Source organism: Lissotriton vulgaris, chromosome 3_1 (assembly GCF_964263255.1).
Source record: "Lissotriton vulgaris chromosome 3_1, aLisVul1.2, whole genome shotgun sequence".
Classification (NCBI taxonomy): Eukaryota; Metazoa; Chordata; class Amphibia; order Caudata; family Salamandridae; genus Lissotriton; species Lissotriton vulgaris.
Genome location: NC_141689.1, coordinates 666967392 through 666987694, shown reverse-complemented (window position 1 = coordinate 666987694; position 20303 = coordinate 666967392). Strand labels below are relative to the sequence as shown.

Sequence of the window (20303 nt, the reverse complement as noted above, 5' to 3'; positions counted from 1 at the left end):
ACGGAAAGCAGCAGGCTAGTTAGGGAGAAGATAACGAGTTTCACATTGGGTAGGTACTGCTTAAAACAATGAAGGAAAGAAATCTGTTACATATGATAATTAGTGGACATGTCCAATAGAACACCAGCAGCGTGGGATGTGTGATAACTTCAATGAGGACTGAAGCGAGGTAGAACCATTTAAAATCATACAGTCCAACCTCCATATGTATATCCTGGAGCACCTTTGAGGAAATCAATCAAGATGTCTTCATGCGGGGCACAATCTTAAGGCAACAATGGTTCTCATTGGTATCATGAACTCACACTAAGCCACCATAATCTAGAGTGGTGCTTTGTAACACTTAAGCAACAAACAAATAAGGAACCTCTTTCACTGCAGCAAGGAATGTTTTGAGAATCTTATGTTATTTTTTATCAATATTTACCTCCTGATTTTTGAGTCTGCTTTTCTTGTGTCACTAGTGACACATTGCCCCTTGTTTTAGTTTGTAACTGGTTCTTTTTATGTATCCTATTGAAATGTGCATCTATCCATTTCTTTTACTCACGATTACGGGGGCTTAGTGTGATTTAATTTCAATTTGCCATTAAGTGCATGAGGCTATTGCTTCTTTTATTAAATAATAACAATGAAAATTATTCTTGCCTAAAGATGGTTCTGTTCCCGGGATCCCATGGGTTTAAGGGTTGCTCGTGTAGTTCACATAGGGCGCGCATAAAGGACAAGGCCCCGTATCTCCCGCCTTCCCCCATCCGGAGTCAAAGGTATTATCATGCTTGCGAATTTGCAATAACATGTTGACCACTGTTTTTGCAAGCACTACCCCCTTGCTGTCTCTGATCATTATCTATCGTGTTGCCTTCAGCCTCTGCCCATCTATGTAACTCTTTACTCCATACAGCACAAGAGGGTGGGGTTGGTATCTTCCATTTCTCTACAATATGCCTTTTGCCCAGAGTGAGGGCTAGATCTATAAATCTACTTTTGAATTTCCGTTTACTGGGGCGTGGCATCAGACCCAACAGGAATACTTTAGGGTAGGAGCAATCTGTACACTAGAAATCCTAACGATCATAGGTCTTTTATGTTCCCAGAATGGCCATATCTCATTGCGTCCCAGACAATATAAAGGATGTTGGCACTGTGAAACTGGCACACGGGACAGCCGTCTTGGTCTATTCAAATGTTTTCATTCAGTTCAATAGGGGTCATGAATGTCTGATGGAGAACATTAATTTTAATGACTTTGAAGCGATCATTCATGCATACTGTTTTGGGTTGAAGGTTAGTATTCAGCTGCATTTCCTGTCTGTGCATTATCTGGTGACCACCCCCTGCTCCTGCCAATGTCCAAGAGTGCATCCAACACTGTATGTGCATGGTGTTGGCCAGTCTGTTGAGGCTAAGCAGCATTAGTGATGCTCATCAGCAGTAAAACACAAAAACTGGCCTGCATGTAGAGCATGCTCCTCTCTGATTGATTTTAAAGTATCATATCCACCCTCACCACACAAGTATTGCAATGCATGACCTCCCCCACCCCCGGCCAGGCACACCTATCGGATACAGAGACAAGCCATCAGTGCTCAGAAAGAGTGCATAGCTGGGAGAAAAGGCTTACCTAGTGTTTGTCCTGCTCAAGACTCTGCATGAGCAGTAATTTGCCACTTCTAACACAGGATTATCCAATCCTCTGATCAACAAGGGGATGCCACATTCAGATAAGCTCAACAGGAGGAGAGTTTCCCAACCATCCGGCCACCCACTGCAACTGAGCTGCTAAATAATCGTTTCCAAAATTTGGAAACGTCAACTCTGCAAAGAAGCAACGTTATCATAAAAATAAAGCAGTCTGCTGACTCCTGATGTAGAAGGCATATAACAGCAATTCCTTGGTAGAGAAAAGTTCATTACTGGTTGTTATCCACAAATAATGCATAAGCTTCAATGCAGGTGTTTCAGATAGTCCTGGGCACCTCGCTCCTCCTGGGGCTGTCTTTAATCCTTGGGGAAATTAGGGGCACTGAAGGTCGGCATGCCACAGAGAGCATTGTTTGGTCCCCAATGAAATGCTGTGGACAGGGTAGGGAAGTATGGTATTGCATGCAGCACAGACTATGCCAGATATCCTGGGCAATCATGTTGTTTGGGGGCAAATACCATAAGGATAGGAGAGGGAGCGATCCAGTACTTGACAGATGGGGGCCCTTTTTGCGCCCACCCTATAAACATGCAAGGTCATGCGGAGGCTAGACTGTGCCACACAAATGTTGAAACCATTGTCTTCAGGCCTGGGAATATTAAATCCAGAATTTACAGATCTGGGATTACAAGGCCCAGAATTTGCAGACATTGTAATTCCAGACAGAGGATCTCTTAGAATGGTGAGTGGTGGATTTCCACCTAACTACCGCTCTTGGTGGAATACTGCCCCCTGTAATAAGGTCCCATCTCTTATGTGTAGAGGAGTTAGGGTATCCAGAAAAAATACCTCATATATTATATTCTTATAAATCTAAAACAACAGGAGATGTTAAAGCTCTAGGTCTTCAATACCTGGGTTCCTATGTTAGACTGAATATATTATTTACATAGTATTGAGGTACGTGTAAAATAGCGTAGTGATGAAAAAGTGTGAAGCGGAAGAAAAAAAGATGCTGTCCAGATCGTGTGATGCTATTACCCAGGAGAGGCAATACTCTTCAATGGATGACCTAAAAAATGATGATGTCTAGATCATTAGGATAGTGGTTGAAACAATCACAGAACTAACTTAGCATCAAATGAAACTACTATCATGTGAAAGAGCTATGTGAATCTCTATTTTTTGTAAAAAAAATCCAATCAATCTGTGCCAACTTCGAGTCACATTCAACTTCACTTCTTACTGACATTTTCAGGTCTGAAGATTCTGCACTTACCAATTTTGGAAAATCCACTGTTCTTAAATTTGACCATCAGGTCAAGCTCCTCGCTGGATCCTTTCCCAGCAAAAGATTTCCATCTTATATTAGACTCTATTAGTCAGACTCTGACCTCTTCATTTGTCCATTCTGTTGCTTAAGAAATCTGATGCTGACCCTCCTAGAGGTGAATAGAAAACTAACTCCATTTGTGAAGCAAATGCCACCATAGATGAGACAGAGGCTGGCTGTCATTCATTTCTTTGAACTGAAGTATCCCATATAAATAAACTTGTATGATTTAGGAATAGGAAACATGACAGCACTTATCCCACTTGATATGTTGGTTTCTTTGTGCACTGTGTCACATTCAGTGTTGATACCTCAACTGTATGAGGCCAGAGTCAGGGCTAAGGCTCTGGATTGATTTAGACTGGATGCATTCAACCTGTTTGTATTCTATCTTGTAGCTTCTCGTTATGCAATCCGAATTGTGGGATACCTCAAGGATTCTCTTTGAGCCCAACAATTTTATTATTTATGTTGGCCATTTAGCTACACTTATTGAATGCTTTGATTTGGAAGTAATAATCTATGCCCATAACATGCAAATTATACTTGGAATGGAGGAGTGAAGATAGAAAAACACACAGTTAACTAACTTTTGGACATGATAAAAAGTTACTTCATGGATGAGTCAGAAATTCCTAAAGTTGAACTCTGATAAGACTAAGGGCATGTTTGTGGGTGGGCTAACTTTGATCTTTTGTCGAACTAGTGGCAACCTCACTGGGCACCTGCCCTCTGTTGGTGACCTCAGTATAAAATGTAAACTTCCTATTTAAGAACAAGCAGGAGCTGCTCAGCCCCTATTGCCAAGATTGCAACCTAATATATTTTCTATCCAACAATTCCGAGGAAAGCATTGCCTTTCCTGCCAATGGCTTTTCAGTTATACAAGCTATGGTCAAACCTCAAATGAGTTAATGTAATGGTCTACATTTTTAACTCTGCTTTTTGTTTTTTCAAAAAACATTACCAACACCATATCAAACATGTTCATAATCCCATCTGAAGGATAATAAATACCACTAGTATCACACAAAATACTCCGTGACATATATATCAGCCATTTTTCATTCAAGATGGTCTGTTATTTGGCATGTTCAACAACCTATTTACCATCTCCTCCCATTCAGCCAAATCATCTGTGAGTTTTTCATCCCTTCACATATTACTAATATGTTGTTATGGCCCATGGCCCCACCATCCTCCTCTGTCACATGTTGAAGATCTATCCTGATAGATCAGTGCCAAACTCTGAGGTGATAAATATGTCCCATTGAACTGGAGAAACTGGATCAGTTTGAAATGAGCATTCGGCAAAATACCTTTTGTTGGACCAGGCCCTCTCTTCAGGATCACCCCAGATTTCTGCCTTCCTCTGTCTTTCTTTGTTGAATCCATTTTCATTGGCAGTGGTAAAGTGCTTGTTCTCTCCCTTCTAAGCATGCTAAAACTGACCTGCACTAGATTGGTATATTTCATTTTCTTGCAAGTCCCTAGTAAATGATACTACCTGTACCCAGGTCCTTTAAGTTAACTGATAGGTTTGGGCAGCAATACTCAAAGTAACCTTTTAAAGTCTCAGGTCTGCCTCTGTGGTCTGTAGTGCAGTTTTAAACTGTTATTTTGACCTAGCGAAATAAAACCTTTCACCAAGCCTGAACCTATTGTAGGCCCTAAATAATATTGGGCAGGGTATTTAAAAAGTAAGATGTGGGTTTATATTTTACATGTCCTGGCAGTGAAAAACTCCTAGAGGAGTTTTCCATTGTTGCAAGACTATCTCTCCAATAGGCTAATACTGGGTTGCTTTACTGCACTTAGCAGATAGAGCAGTGATGTTTACAACCATCTTTAATGGTATAATCAGTTAAAATTTTGAAAATGCCACTTTTAGAAAATTACAAAAACCTATAGGGGTTAAGCCCAAAGGACCAAGGGCCAGGTAGGGCTATTCAAAATGCAGAACACAAAACAATGAACCCGGCTCCGTACTAGCGTACACTCCTACTACTCATGGAGTAATGAACAGTCAACTCTTTTATCTGTCCAATTTGAATTTTTATTAAACCATTCCTGTTTCTTTAAAAGTTAATCAAAACTATTTTTGGGGGACTGAAAAAGAAACATAGACTTATCAAATGTACACATGAACTTGCACGTATATAACATTCACAATAACATACACTTAAAGACAAAAATGGACTTAGAAACTGTGAAAAAATTATTAGCAACAGCTTGCAACATGACAACATCAATTAATGTATTCATACATTTAAAGGATGCAAAATCTATTTTCAGAAAAATTTACATCATATACAAAATGTAGTAATAAACATGAACATATCCAATGTTATGAACCACATAAGTTATTCCAGCTCCAGCGTCAAAAGAGAATCTGAATAGTGTATCAATCCTTTATCCAATAGTTTCCTTCAACACTTGCCGCATTCGGAATAAACTAAATGCCTCCCAAAATGCCAAAGCGTTTCAAGACCCAGGTGAATAGTACTGGGACTATCATCAGGGCTTCATATAAATGGACCGGATATTCTGTTTTCTAGAGTTGGAGCAGCCGCTCCAGCTCGTTTACTCTAAAGGTTTTTGGCGTTTCTGCCACTGGGCTCATTTATGTTACTGCCTATGAGGCTCCCTTAACTTTGCCAGTTTAAATTTATTTACTGCAGAGTATGGGCAGGACTGAGTTCATTGAAGACTCTTTATTTTTACCACATCTTCACCAATTCAAAACTCTTGAATGAAAAATAATACCCGTGAGGGAAAGCACGCCTGTATTTGAGAAAAAGTATAGTTCATTGCATCCAGAGTTTTGAATTGGTGAAGATGTGGCGAGTGTTGAAGGAAACTATTGGATAAATCTAAGTTTCTTTTTCAGTCCCCCAAAAATTGTTTGATGAATTTTTAAAGAAACAGGAATGGTCTAATAAAAATTCCATTCAGACAGATAAAAGAGTTGACTGTTTGTTACTCCATGAGTAGTAGGAGTGTATGGTGGTTCATTGTTTTGTGCACTGGACTTTTAGAAAATTAAAAATGTTCTGCCCTAAGCTAATATGTATTTCTGCCAGTGTCCTAGGTTGCATGACTGTGAATGGCTCTCCTGTTATGGGTTGTTTATTGCTTCCAAATGTGGTAACAAAGAATTTCTAGGTGTGAGGGGGATGGGTCGTCCTGATGGGATGGCTGGGGAATAGCTGTATCCTACCCTATGATATTTCAAAGTGTGCTGCCTACAGCACACACAAAGGAATCTAACACCAGGCCTGGCCTTGCATTGGCCACCCTAGACAGTTTGGAGCCAGAACCATGGAAGGGGAAGTAAGAAACAGAGATAAGTCGATGGACCCTTCCTAATGTCAGCACCTGACTACCTTTCTCCCCGAAATATTACGTGGCCCTTGAGTTACTAAAGGGAATTGTGTGCACACTGGCTGGCACCCATCGTCACTGTGCCTATTCCCTAGGGAATCCAAGTACAAATGAAACAACTGCAAAGGTGCACCACAAGAGACAAGAAATAAGTGCAAATGATATTAGCACAAGAAAGAATTTTTTTCCTCAAAAAGATGTTGGTAATCTTCTGGTAATCTTTATTTTCAATTTTCAGTACAACATACAGCCGACGCGTTTCGTCCCAAGCTGGAACTTCAGGGCTTTTACAATCGTGGTTCGACTTTTGGAGCGAATGTACAGGAAAGAGTCCGGAGAGCGCCTTCCCAGACTCAGTATCCCAATATGCAAGCTGGAATATGTATTTCCATCCAGTTTGAAACAGTCAGGGTTGAACTGTGAAATTTTGAATAGTGAGGACAAAGCTTTGCAGGATTCCTAAGCAATAAAAGGGGTCGGTCTCGCAACCTTAATATGTGTATGACTCATTTCATGTTCTGAAATATTTAACGGAATTCCAAAGGACAAGGAGTCCTATATGTCCCTGGGAGGAGGATGTGGGCACTGTGTTCCAGTAGGCCGTTCGTGTTAAAACAGCCGGCGCCCATCCACAAAGCCTTCGTCCCGCCGAAACACCCGCAAAGCGACTTTGTGTGCCGAATCCAACTTTTATTCATTTTTCCACACACAATGTCTCCAGTCACACCTAGCCAAAGTGTTTCATCCATTTAGACTTCATCAGGGTTGTAAAATTTAAAAAAACATACATCACTCATATCTAAAGCCTATTTGACATTGATACAAAAACATCAAAATTATTTGCAAAATATACCAATAATGCCTCAGCACACGAAGACTACTGTCCTATATATAACATACATCTCTAATATATATAGTGTATAATACCAGTTTATTATCATTAATACAGTATGTGCATCAACAACTCCCTACCTGTATACAACCTCAAAAATATAGTGTACATTTAAAAGAATCTATTACTTTCAATTTACATCTTTTTGTATTTTAAAGTTGAATCTCCTACCAAATTTTGTCTTGATATCATTCTAAATCTTAAATTTCCCATTGAATTCCCAGTTAGAGAAACTTTTACATATAACCTGCCTCTGGATCACATGACTAGGTGTAGTTGACAGTTGGGCTTTGTGCATTCCTCCTAGACATCTCACACAATGGGGAGATTAGATGTAAATGAATTGGCCGTGACTGCTAGGATGGGCGGGAGAAGCTAGGCCCAACCTGCCTCTCAATTGAATCTGCTCTTCCTACCTCTATACATATTCCCTATAGTTAGATGGAGCCAGGGCCAGGAAGGCAGGGCGTTTGTGCACGTCAACGGTATGCCCTAAAAGCTTCTCCCAACTTCAAAGGTGCAACTATATATAAATATTGGACCTCAGACACCAACTCGTCAGTGCACATCTGAACTTGTAGATACTCTGCCAGAAAGCACTGCTGTGCGGCTGAAAGGAGCCACTCTGCTGGACTGCTGCCCTGTTAGCCTTTTGCCTGGGGAGGATGAACTAGACCTGCAACTTCATCTTGAACCGAGGACTCCCAGAGTTACTCCAAGGGAAAGTCTGCTGACCTCCTGATTTGAGCCTCAGGGATATAAAAGTCTCCCCAACATCCTGCATTGGCCCTTGGACCCAGCTGCAAACTGTTTCTGACCCGCAAATGGTGCCCCCCAAGTCATGGACCCTCAAGGTTTTGTGTTGTATTGTTAAACAGTCTTGAAAACATTTTCCAAAGCTGTTTTTTGGCACATGCAAGCTGAAAGATCACCATCTTCATCTACACATTGTCTTGGATTTCCAAATAGTTGCCCAACATTTTAGAGGCCTCCTGCTAAAAAACAAGTTGAACAAGAAATTGACAATCTTATGAAACTTGACATCAGTGAACCTGTTCAAAGTCCTACACCAGGGGCCTCCTCCAATATCCCTGTTTCCAAGAAACAAGCAGGAGGCAGCATCCATTTGTGTGTTAACATGTGCCAACCTAACCAGACTTTTCAAAGAGGGAGACATCTTGCTCAATAAGTGAAAGATACAATACATCAGCTAAGTGGTGCTTCTGTCTTTTCTAGCCCTGTTCTGAACAAAGGCTACCATCATTTGGAGTTAACAAGAGAATTGAGATATACAACCACTTTCACCACTCACTGTTGTTCATATCATTACAAAAGATTTAGTTTCAGTGTCTCCTCAGCAGTTGAAATCTTATAAGAAGAGATGCGGACAATATTGCTCTTTTTTTAGATTCCAAACCCTCAAGCCAATTGAAAATTTTAAAAATCTTCTCCGACTTCCTAAAATTAGGAGGCCACAAGATTACTTTTAACAAAACGGAAATTATTTTAGCCAACTGCACTGTAGACACTTTAGTACCGGAATTTAGGCAGATATACAAGACAAAGAGATATCTGGGAATATTTATATCGGAATTTCGCTGAATATTTTACCTCTGTTGGGTCTCTTTTAGACCGTTGGAATTTATTACCCCTGTCTTTAATGGGACGGGCAACGTTAGTACGCATGTCAATTTTACCTCTTTTCAATTTTCTTTTCAGTGCCTTTCCCTGCGCAATCCAGGCCTCCTTTTTTAAAAAAGTACATGCACTCAGCACTTTATATCTCCCATTTGCACAAGGAGGGTTGTCCCTTCCAAACATTAGAGAATATTATTTTGTGTCGTTTGCACACCATAGCTTTAGTTTTTTTCTCTCAGAAACCCACGAGGTGGACAATTTTTTTATGAAGAAGATGCTGTCAGAATCAAAAATCACTGACCAGGTTAGAATTACGAAAGATCAAAAGAAAGTTTGTTACAAGTCCCTACAGTGGATCTTCAAACAGAAAACTCAGTTTTTGAATTTTTATTGTATTCCCAAAATAGGCAACACAACGGGTTTAATCAGCCTTAGTTTAGGAGAGGAGGGCTGCATGGACAATAATATAATAAAACTCTGGATGGAGAATGGCTTTGAGAAAATCGAAGACTTCCTTATGGGTAACAGGTGGAAGTCCTGAGATGAAATTTCTAGACAGATACACCACTCCCACACAATTTTGAACTGGTCATTCGTTTTGCTTATTCCAAAACTCAGAGACCTTGTTATAGGTAATTGATTCCATAAAGAGAATATCTCTACAGCTCTGAATAAGCAAATACAAAAGCAGATGAGTATCTGGATTAAAATATTAAAAGAAAACAAAGGCCAGGAATCTTCCAGCAAGATCATTGAGAGGTGGAAAAACAGGGAAGACATTGAAATTAGCCAGCAGTTATGGGATAAGATAAATAAATTTAATAAAACCATTTTCCGCGGCGCTAATTTTAAACGTATGCAATTTTATAATAAATGGTTAATTTACAGCACCCCCTCCTTCCTTCACAGTATCTTTCCCCAAGTCGCCGACAAATATTTTCGTTGTGAAGAAAAAGGTACCTGGAAACATATTGTCTGGGAGTGTCCTAAAATTCAGTCATTCTGGAAGGAAATTGAAAAATACCTCTCCATTGAGCTAGAAGCCACTATAATATTCGATGATTTAATACCTGTCCTAGGCTGCTCCTCGAGTTATACTCCAAATGATGAGTCCCTTTTTATTGCCTCTTTAATAGCTAATTCCCTTATTTTGCAGTCCTGGAAAACAGATCTTGTGCCAACCTTTCAGGTATGGAAGGCAAAATTACTACGAATCCAGGGCAGGGTAAGAAAATATGCATTGAGATCAGGGGCCCTTAAGAAATATGAAAAGTTTTGGAGTATATTCGAACCCTAGCTTGTTCTCTGTCAAAATCTAACTGCAACAACATCTTTTTAATAATTAGTCTGCCAGATTGTCTGTATTTATTCACATTGCACTTTATAAGTAAGTTTTTGAATTGATGCAATCTGATCACTTCTTTGTATTTATGTGTCCAGTACTGTATCAATTCTATTTGCAAATGTGTCTTGTAAGATATATTCTATTTTTATGAACTCTCAATAAAAAAATATTTAAAAAAAGAAGAGATGAGAAAATTCCTACAAGGCATCAAAAAATTCCTTCAACTATAATTGTAATTGTAATTGAATTTATATAGTGCTTACTAACCCTGACGAGGCATCAAAGCACTCTTCAGCGAGTCACATGCTACCCGTAACTCAAAAGGATTAGTGGGTAATAGTATATGGGAATATGAGTTAATTTGAGCAGTGGACATGCAAGTCTGTTAGTTGAATTGAATAGGATAATGGAGTTATAGAAGAGATAAGTCTAGAAAGTGTTATTTGGGAGATCATAGAAGTAAGATGAAGTTTGGGATCAGGAACAGGAGAGATGAAGGAGGAAAAAGTCTCTTGAAAGGGATTAGGGAAATCATAGTAGTATAATGAGGTTCGGGATGAGTCCATGGATAGATACACGAGGGAGAAATTTAGAAAAGGTTGTTTGGGAGATCATAGTAGCTGTAGGAAGGTGGATATCTGACTATGGTTACCCCCAAACTTGTTGCCTAGTGTTTAGCTGGTTTTTGACTTAGTTGGCATGGGATCCTGCTATTCAGGACCCCAGGCTAATTGTTCTCTCCTTAAAATATACTCCATGTACCTTAGGTACATACACAATTGGATACTGGACCACCTTATTGGCCCCTGTAACAGTGTACCCTAGGTACCCAAGGCATAGGTGTATCCATGCCTACCAGGGGCTGCAGCATGTATTATGCCACCTCTGGCCTGGCCTCCATATTTGACACAACTGGCTGATCACTCAGCTGGGGTAAGTTGGTGTAATCACCTCTTACTTAGATATAGTATACCTATATCTAACTTAAAATGGACACATATGTTCCTACAAGTCACTCCTGTGGTAGGCCTCATCAATCCTGGAGGCAGAGTGCTTGGAAATATGTGAGATGGTTCGCTGGCATGAGCTGAGCCTGTCTGCAGCTTTCGGAACAACGTCCTTTAGCTGTTTCATGATATTGCCATACCATATACTCTTAAGTGCATTATGAACCTCGCGGTTAAATGCTATCTTTGGTTTGGCTTTATCAAAACATGTCGAGTAAGGTGTCATATGACTTGGAATACTACCCCCTCGCCAATTCTGGTGACGGGGGTAGCATTCCACCCTTCTAGAGGGAGACGACATGTACCTAACCTGAAACCCGGGTAAAGTTAAACATGAGCCTCAGCATCACAAAATGGATGCTGCCACCACAGACACAAGTCTGACCTCCTGCTGCTGGGAGTCCTTCCAGCTTGGGAGGCCTGGACAAAGGGTTTCCTGTCAGGGGAGGTGCTTGCACCACCCCAGACAGGATTTTGTGTAGTGGGTTAGTGAGGGCGAATAGAATGAGACATGCTTGGGGCACACAAGGTGTCCCTGTGCATATGCCAGTTCAACCCGGAGCTGGGGCTTCCCAGCCCCAGTCCTGGCGTGAAACTGGACAAAGGAAAGGGGGTGTAACCACCCCCCGTCCTGGTCCCACCCAGAGGAGGGACCTAGCAGGTGATCCGGCCCCTAGATTTGGTTTAAGAGTAGGAGCTGTGTCCTAAGACTTCAGATCATCCTGAACTCGACTTGAAAATAAGAATACTGGACTTCGACGTTCTGCTGCACAGAAGACTGAAGAGCATCTCCCTTGTGGCCAAGGAGTGACCACCCTGTGAATACAGGCACCATCCAGCAACTCAACGTCTGCTTTGCTGCCACCTCCCACCAGAGCCCGAGCCCAGAGCCTGACAAGACCTGAATTCCCAGACATCTCAGAGCCCGATCCACAGTCCCTGAAAAGAAGAGACCCGTGGAGGCACCGAGAGACGTGGGACTAGCCATCTTGGAAGACCCATGAGGAGCTGACTGCGCAGCACCCGAGGCATCCTCAATGCTGTGCTTTGGTTGAGAAGCCCCACCACCGAGCAGCATCTGCACCGAAAAGCAGCCCTCCAGCATCTCCACAATCTGCGTGGGGCCCTTTTGCATTTTGCCCCTCGACGCGTCATCCCGGTCACTGGTCCGTTGGCTAGTGGCCATCTTGGCGACGATTCAACAATCTACACCACTGGTCTGGTTGCTCCAGACTGGCCCTTGCTCCTGTAAAAAGGAGCAGCCCCTCTGACCTTGCTGGTCAGAGTAAGAAGCTTGCATCTTTTCCTGCTTGGCTTGCATTAGCCAAGGCCTGTTTTCTCCAATCAAGAAGCCAACACTGCCATCAGCTAGAGCCTTTGTGGGACAACTCCTGATAGACTCCTAGACGTCGCTGACCTCTTCATGTCCACGTGGCTGCAGAGACAATCTTCATTTCTTCACCTGTTGGCACCCGACATCACTGGTTCCCTCCTGGTTCCACGGTAGTCACTGGCTAGTGACTTTGAACATTGTCCCCTCTGCTTTCAGGTCTTCACTTCTTCAGATCCACCCTTGGATCCACCGGAGCTCTTCTCGACTGGCCGCCTGCAGCATCATCATCTTCAGGCTCCATTGAACCGCACAACGAAACCCGATGCACTTTCACACCTATGCACCCGCTTCCTCTGGGTGAGGCAACGCTGGCACTCCGCTGCTCCTGTGTAGAGTAACATCTCTAGTGTCTAGGTTTCAAGTTGTTAGGTTCTGGTCCATCCGGAAGACTCCCTTTGCAGTAACTTTGTAACTTTTACGCACCCATTGAAAGTCTATGGGCGCCCGCATGTAACTTCTAACACTGCACACGCACTCCGTGGGCCTCCTGGTCACTTGTTAGCTCCTTGTAGTCCCAGCAATTCTGAAGGCCCTAGGCCTTACCACTGATCGTATAGCGGTTCTTATACCACTATTTTTAGTATATGGTTTGAGTGGCCACCAGGGCCTATCCATATTGTGCAACTTTTGTATATTTAAACACTGTTTTGTTTTAACGCATTTGCTTCTGTACTCATAAAGAGTATAGGGTATACTTGTAGTAAATAAATATATATATATTTTCAATATATATCTGTGTGGTGCCCTTTCATTTGGTATTCAAGGAGAGTGTATATGGTAAAACAGCTTGCTTCACATGCCTTTACAGAGTTTAGCCTAAGACTGCTTTGTCCACGCTACCCCTAGGATAGCTGGTCTATAAGGTTGACTTACAACCAATCATCATAAGGGTTGTTTGGACTGGTACAAGGTGGTCACTAGAACTAGTGAACATCATATATCAGGCCAACTTCTCACATTGGTGATCAGCGGTTGGGATTTGAGCTTGCTGTTGTTTTACCATTGCAATCTTTGAGAGTATCATTTGAAAGATCATACAGGTACCTTTAGGTACATATAAAACAAGACTAGTATACTTAAGTTCTACTGAACTTAGTTGTTGTAGAGAAAATGGTTCAGCACACACTGACTACAACAAACTAGAGAAGGTTTAGTAGGTAAACACCAGTGTAGGTAGATTGCGACACATCCACCCACACTAGAGCAATGTCTGGAGCAGAGGGGTCCACTGGACCTGTCCCTGTTGAGAGTGACCCTACAAAGGCACCATCCAAATTTGCTTTGTTAAACTTTAAAGAGTTGAGGCAGCTGTGTACCTTAAGAGGTCTCAAGCCGGGTCAGAACCCTAGCACAGCCCACCTCAGAGAGCTTTTAGACCAGTCTGAAGCTCTAAAACCTCTAAACCAGACCCCACAGGGAATGGAGAAGGGGGCTCTCCCACTGAAGATAATAACACTGACGTCCCTATCCCTAATGTCCAGAATCCTAATGAAGCTCAGAATGAGAGTCAGCCTGAGGATGAGGAGGTAGATGAGGATGAGGATGAGGCAGAAGATGATGACAGTGATTCTGATGATGGTAGAAATAGTCAGGTGCCAGCCAGGAGGCCTAGCCAGGCTAACTTAAGCCTATTTGGGACTGATACTGGGTCCAACCCACTCAGACCCCCAGGTGTACTCAACCAGGAGTCTAGGAGGAGAAGGAATCACTCAAGTGACTCTGACACCTCCCATGCTTTTAGAGGTTCTCATGGTCACTCCAGAAGGAGGATGACAACCCCTCAGAGGAGGGAACATGAGGCCAAAATGAGAGAGGCTGAGCTTAGGATCCAGAAGCAAGAATTAGAAGTTGCCTTGGCCCAAGAGAAACTTGCTAGAGCAAGACAGCCTAGAGAGAGTGGATTAGGATCCACTGGTGGCAGCATTAGAGAGCATCGTGCATCGAGAGCAGTGCGAGCTTAGCGCTGGTGGTGAGAGGCTTCTGGCAGCATTAGAAGGAGCTGGTTGATTGAAAAACCCGCTTTTAAATACTGTGTCATATTTTTTAACCATTTTTACTGTGTGTGTATATTTTTGCAGAACTTTGCACATCCCCTTGCATTCACCTTGTTCTCTGTCGGTCCCCGTTCCGTCACGGCTGTTGGTGCCGATTGAACGGAGGGACGCACCTCCTCCCCCTCATTGCTTTTAAAGCACGAGTGTGATCGGCTGCGTTGGTGAGAGCAGTGCGAGCTTAGCGCTGGTGATGAGAGGCTTCTGGCAGCAGTAGAAGGAGCTGGTTGATTGAAAAACCCGCTTTTAAATACTGTGTCATATTTTTAACCATTTTTACTGTGTGTATATTGCTCGCAGAACTTTGCACATCCCCTTGCATTCACCTTGTTCTCTGTCGGTCCCCGTTCTGTCACGGCTGTTGGTGCCGATTGAATGGCGGGACGCAACTCCTCCCCCTCATTGTCTTTAAAGCGCAAGTGTGATCGGCCGCGCTGGTGAGAGCAGTACGAGCTTAGCGCTGGTGGTGAGAGGCTTCTGGCAGCATTAGAAGGAGCTGATTGATTGAAAAACCCGCTTTTAAATACTGTGTCATATTTTTTAACCATTTTTACTGTGTGACTATATTGCTCGAAGAACTTTGCACATCCCCTTGCATTCACCTTTTTCTCTGTCGGTCCCCGTTCCGTCATGGCTGTTGGTGCTGATTGAACGAAGGGACGCGACTCCTCCCCCTCATTGCTTTTAAAGCTCCAGCCAAACGTACTCTGTCGCGCCGTGATTCCCCGTCAGCCCTGTGGTTCTCAATGGAGTTGAGGGCTGAAAAGTCGGCTTGGAGCGCGCATGGCGTGCTAACTATTGTGAATCAGCCAAGGATCGCTATAAAATAGCCATCCGGAAGCTGCAAATATCTGTAAGAATAGCAAAAAAATCTTTTTTTTCCACTGCCATTTATCAAGCGTGGGTACAAAAGGGGGTGGTGATGGAATGCCAGAAACCGTTCCTCGGAAGCTTGTTTCCGGTCCAGGGAAGACATGGCTTGGCAGTTCGGGCTGGACTGTTCCCATGAGGCACAAGGTCAGACTGGTTTGCATATAGCCATGTCTGAACTGGGGTGGCAGAGTGGCTAAAGAACGGTGATGGATTAAACCCAGATCTTTTGACTGGGTGTGAGTGTTTGATTGATTCAGATGCTCCGTCCATCACCACCCCCTTTTGTACCATTTATCAAGCGGAACAATCTAGTAAAGAAGTTTTTAAAATAGTGCAGTCTTTTTTTAAGCCCAGAAGCATTGAAACAGAAATCACTCCATCTGAGACCCTGTGTGAAGACATTTCCAATTTTTTCGATGCTAAAATTTAGAAAGTATATGGTTCTTTCTCCCATTCTACTCCCACTGAAATGGCAGACACCGAGGGAATCAGCACACCTCCTATGACCCTAAGCCAATTCCATCTGATTTCCTCTACGGAGGCATTACAGGAAATAAAGATGTGTAAATCCGGGCGCCGGATGATCTTTGCCCCCCAAACCTCTGGAATATGATGTCGGAGCCAATTGTGACCACGCTTCTGCATATATGGAACACCTCCATTTCATCTGGGGTGTTCCCGGACTGCTGGAAGCATGCCACGCTCCTCCCTTTGAAAAAAAACCTAACGGGGACCCCGAGGATCTTAGCAATCTCCGCCCAATTTCTCTTCTGGCTGCTCCAGGAAAAATGTTGGAAAAATTGATACAACGCCAACTGAATGGTTTTACAGAGAAGAGTAAGATCTTGCATGAAACACAGTCAGGGTTTAGGGTGGGCTTTAGTACCGAGACCGTCCTAATTGAGGTAGCGGAGTCAGTTAGATGGTCTTTAGATTCAGGGGCATCAGCTATGCTGGTGCTCCTGGATCTATCGGCCGCTTTTGATACTGTGGACCATGTCAGACCCTGCAGTGGTTGGGGGATATTGGGCTGCAGGACAAAGCACTTGGGTGGTTTAAGTCTTATTTGACTAATCGCTCACAGAAAGTGGCATTGGGCCCCTATTGCTCCAAACCAAAGCGGCTAGGGTGCGAGATTCCGCAGGGATCGGCACTCAGTCCGTTACTTTTTAACATTTATTCAGCTCCGCTCTTCACCTTGATTGCCAAATGGGGGGTCACGGCAATTTCCTATGCTGACAACACCCAACTGGTGTTTCCCTACTCTGAAGTGTCAGAGGCTAGTTTTGCCAGTTTTAAAGGTTGTCTTCGGGATGTGGCCAAGTGGATGAACACTAATAAATTAAAATTGAACGCAGGGAAGACAGAGGTGATCTTATTTGGGAAGGGCGATCACTCCGCCCCTGACCTGTGGTGGCCATCTGAGATGGGCCCCGCACCAGTCCCCAGCACAAAGGCAAAAACCTGGGGGTGAGGTGGGATGATAGCCTTTCCTTCTCCTCCCACATCCAGAAGGTTGTGGCAGGCTGTCTAAGTAAATTGAAGAATCTGCGTGAGTTCCTTATGCTTCTACCAGTTGAATGCCGCAAAATGGTAATCCATGCGACGGTCACCTCTAAGCTGGATTACGCAAATGGCCTGTACCTGGGCCTTCCTAAATATCTGATCCAGAAATTGCAGACAGTACAAAATGCAGCTGCGAGACTGTTGAAGCACATTCCCTTTAAACAACATGTCTCTCCGCATTTGCGCGACCTGCACTGGCTCCCAGTGGCAAGCAGAATTAAATTTAAAGCCTTATCCTTGACTTTTAGAGCTCTCCATGGAACCTGTCCCAACTATCTCAAAGCTAGACTCCCCTGGTATGTACAAGCGAGATCCTTGCGTACAAATTCCTAATGACCGCTGCGCGCCCCACGAGTTAGGAAAGCGCGTCTTGGAGGAAGGACTTTCTCGGCCAGCACGCCGAAGTTGTGGAATGCCCTCCCACCCGCCATTCAGTTGGCTACATCAGAAACTGGATTTAGGAAGCTATCAAACACATGGCTCTTTACTCACTAGATCTGAGCCTCGGTTGCTTCTTTGTATCGCCTGTATTGCTCACATAGCGCGGGGACACCTCCGGGTGAGGTAACTGTTCGTGCTCTATAAAACTCTGTATTATTATTATTATTATTATTATCCCTAAGGATAAAGACAGGTCCTATGACAATAGACACCTGAGTAAGATTGTGACCCCCTACAAATCTGGGGATGACATCCAAAAATGGATAACTGCACTTGAGAGGGCCTGCAGAGTACAGCAGATTCCTCAGGGGCAGTGGGCAGCAATCTTGTGGCTCTCCTTTGCAGGTAGAGGCAGAGACAAGCTCCTCACAGTTAGTGATGAGGATGCTAGAAACTAGCTGGTCCTGAAGAGTGCTCTGATAGATGGGTTAGGCTTAACCACTGAACAGTACAGATTGATGTTCAGAGAGACCCAGAAGACACAGACTCAGGACTGGTCTGAATTTGTTGAGTGTGCCACTAAGGCTCTGGAGGGCTGGTTGCTGGGAAGTAAGGTTACAGACTATACAGGATTGTATAATTTGATGATGAGAGAGCAAATCTTAAATAATTGTCAAAACCAGCTTCTACATCAGCACCTGGTGGACTCTGATCTGACCTCTCCACAAGAATTGGGTAAGAGGGCAGACAAATGGGTAAGAACCAGGATCAGGCCTAAGAACCAGGGTGGTGACCAAAAGAAAGATACTACCAAGCCTCAAGAGAAAGGTGGGGATAAATCCAAAGAGAAGACTTCCCCAGGGCCCCAAAACTCCAATGAGGGGAGTGGGTCCCAAAACACTTCCTCTAACCAAAAGAAACGTTACTGCATACCTGCAAGCAGGTAGGCCATTGGAAAACTGGCAGCAGTTGCCCAAAGGCCAACAATAAGGAGAACATGGCCCCAAGTAATACTCCCAAACCTCCTGTTACTATTAATAGTAATCCCCCAGGTGGTGGGAGTGCCCCCAAGAATGTGGTTGGGTTTACTTTGGGAGCAGAGGGGAACTCTGGCCTAACCAGATCCCCTACCACAGCAACTCTTGTCTGTGAAAATGGCATGGGGTTTGCCAACTTCACTGCTTGTCCCAACACTTTGGGCAGGTACAGACAGGAACCCCACATCAATGGCCAGAAAGTTGAGGCCTACAGAGACACAGGGGCTAGTGTCACCATGGTGATTGACCACCTAGTCCCCTCTGCTCAACTTACCAGGTGACCAACATTGATGGAGTGCAGAGAAGTCATTCCATGGCAGTAGTCAATCTCAGTTGGGGGGATGTCACTGGCCCCAAGAGAGTGGCAGTGTCTAACAACCTACCTGTAGATTGCTTACTGGGGAATGACCTAGAGATCTCAGCCTGGGCTGAGGTAGAACAGGAAACCCATTCTAGAATGATAGGCCTTCCCAAAATGGTTAGTGGGGATGTAACAGTTACAGCCCCAGTCCAAGCAGATTTCTTCCCTGAGAAGGGCTGTGGCAGCAACAGCCCAGGCTCAGACAGACTTCCCTGAAAAGGTTGGCAGGGCTGTGACAGTCACAGCCCAAACACAGACTGAGTGCCTCCCTAAAAAGGTTGGAAGGGCTGTAATGGTCACAGCCCACACTCAAACAGATTTCAGTGTTGTGAAGCCTGAAACTATGGATCATTCCACTCAGACAGAGAGCATTGGGGAGGAAGAAAAGTCTCCCTTCCACCAGACATTAGGTGAGAGTCAGCCTCCTCAGGGAACTGACCCTATCTCTTGTGAAGGAGCTGCCCCAGAGGTAGTCAGGCCTAGCCTGGCTGAACCTCTGATGTCAGTGGACACTTCCAAGGTGGGACCCAGCCTGGAGCAGGTAACCTGCCCCTCTCTACCCTGCCTCACTCAGCCCAGGGCTGTGGAGGACAGGGAGACCAGTGGACCCCAGAGGGCCCACTGTCCCCAGGAACCTCCCCATCAGCAGATTAGGGGCACCAAGACTAGCAGCTCTAGCCAGGTGAAAAGTCCTGAAAGTCCTGAGGGATCCCCTTTTAAATTAGTTAGGGACCTCCCCCAGAGGGACTCTGTTGGGCACAGCCAAGCCCGGGACTTAAAAACCCCAAACCTGACCTGTCCCTCCAGTAAGCCTACAAAAGGGACCCAACCTCCAGCTTTAGGTAGCCAGAGGTTGACCCTGAGAGCACAGTACAACTCAGTCAAGGAAAGAAAGGCCTACATGGTGGAGAGTGATTGGAGGAAGCTGAGCCCTACAGAGGAATCTCACTTCAGTACTCCATCTCAACACCAGCCTTTGACTTTGCCCAAACACACCACATGTAGAGATTCCCTATGGTGGAGACCCTCAGATACCCTTAGGGTGAGGGATCGCTTAGCGGACCATGAGACAGGGTGTAACCAAGCCAGTGCTGGTACTGCCTTATATGGCCACTTAGGAAATATAGGCTTACCTGGACAAGGATAGCCTTATCTCCTTTCGTTTGGGGGGGTTGTGTAGGAAGGTGGATATCTGACTATGGTTACCACCAAACCTTTTGTCTAGTGTTTAGCTGGTTTTTGACTTAGTTGGCCTGGGATCCTGCTATTCAGGGCCCCAGGCTAATTGCTCTCTCCTTAAAATGGACTCCATGTACCTTAGGTACATACACAATTGGATACCAGACCACCTTATAGGCCCCTGTAACAGTGTACCCTAGGTACCCAGGGCATAGGTG

At 44.0% G+C, this 20303-nt stretch overlaps 1 protein-coding gene across 3 annotated transcripts in view; it reads left to right on the top strand.

Moving 5' to 3' along the window:
- The window catches only part of LOC147726898 (solute carrier organic anion transporter family member 4C1-like), a 575548-nt gene that overhangs the window by 277340 nt on the left and 277905 nt on the right, over positions 1 to 20303 (top strand). The window lies entirely within an intron of this gene.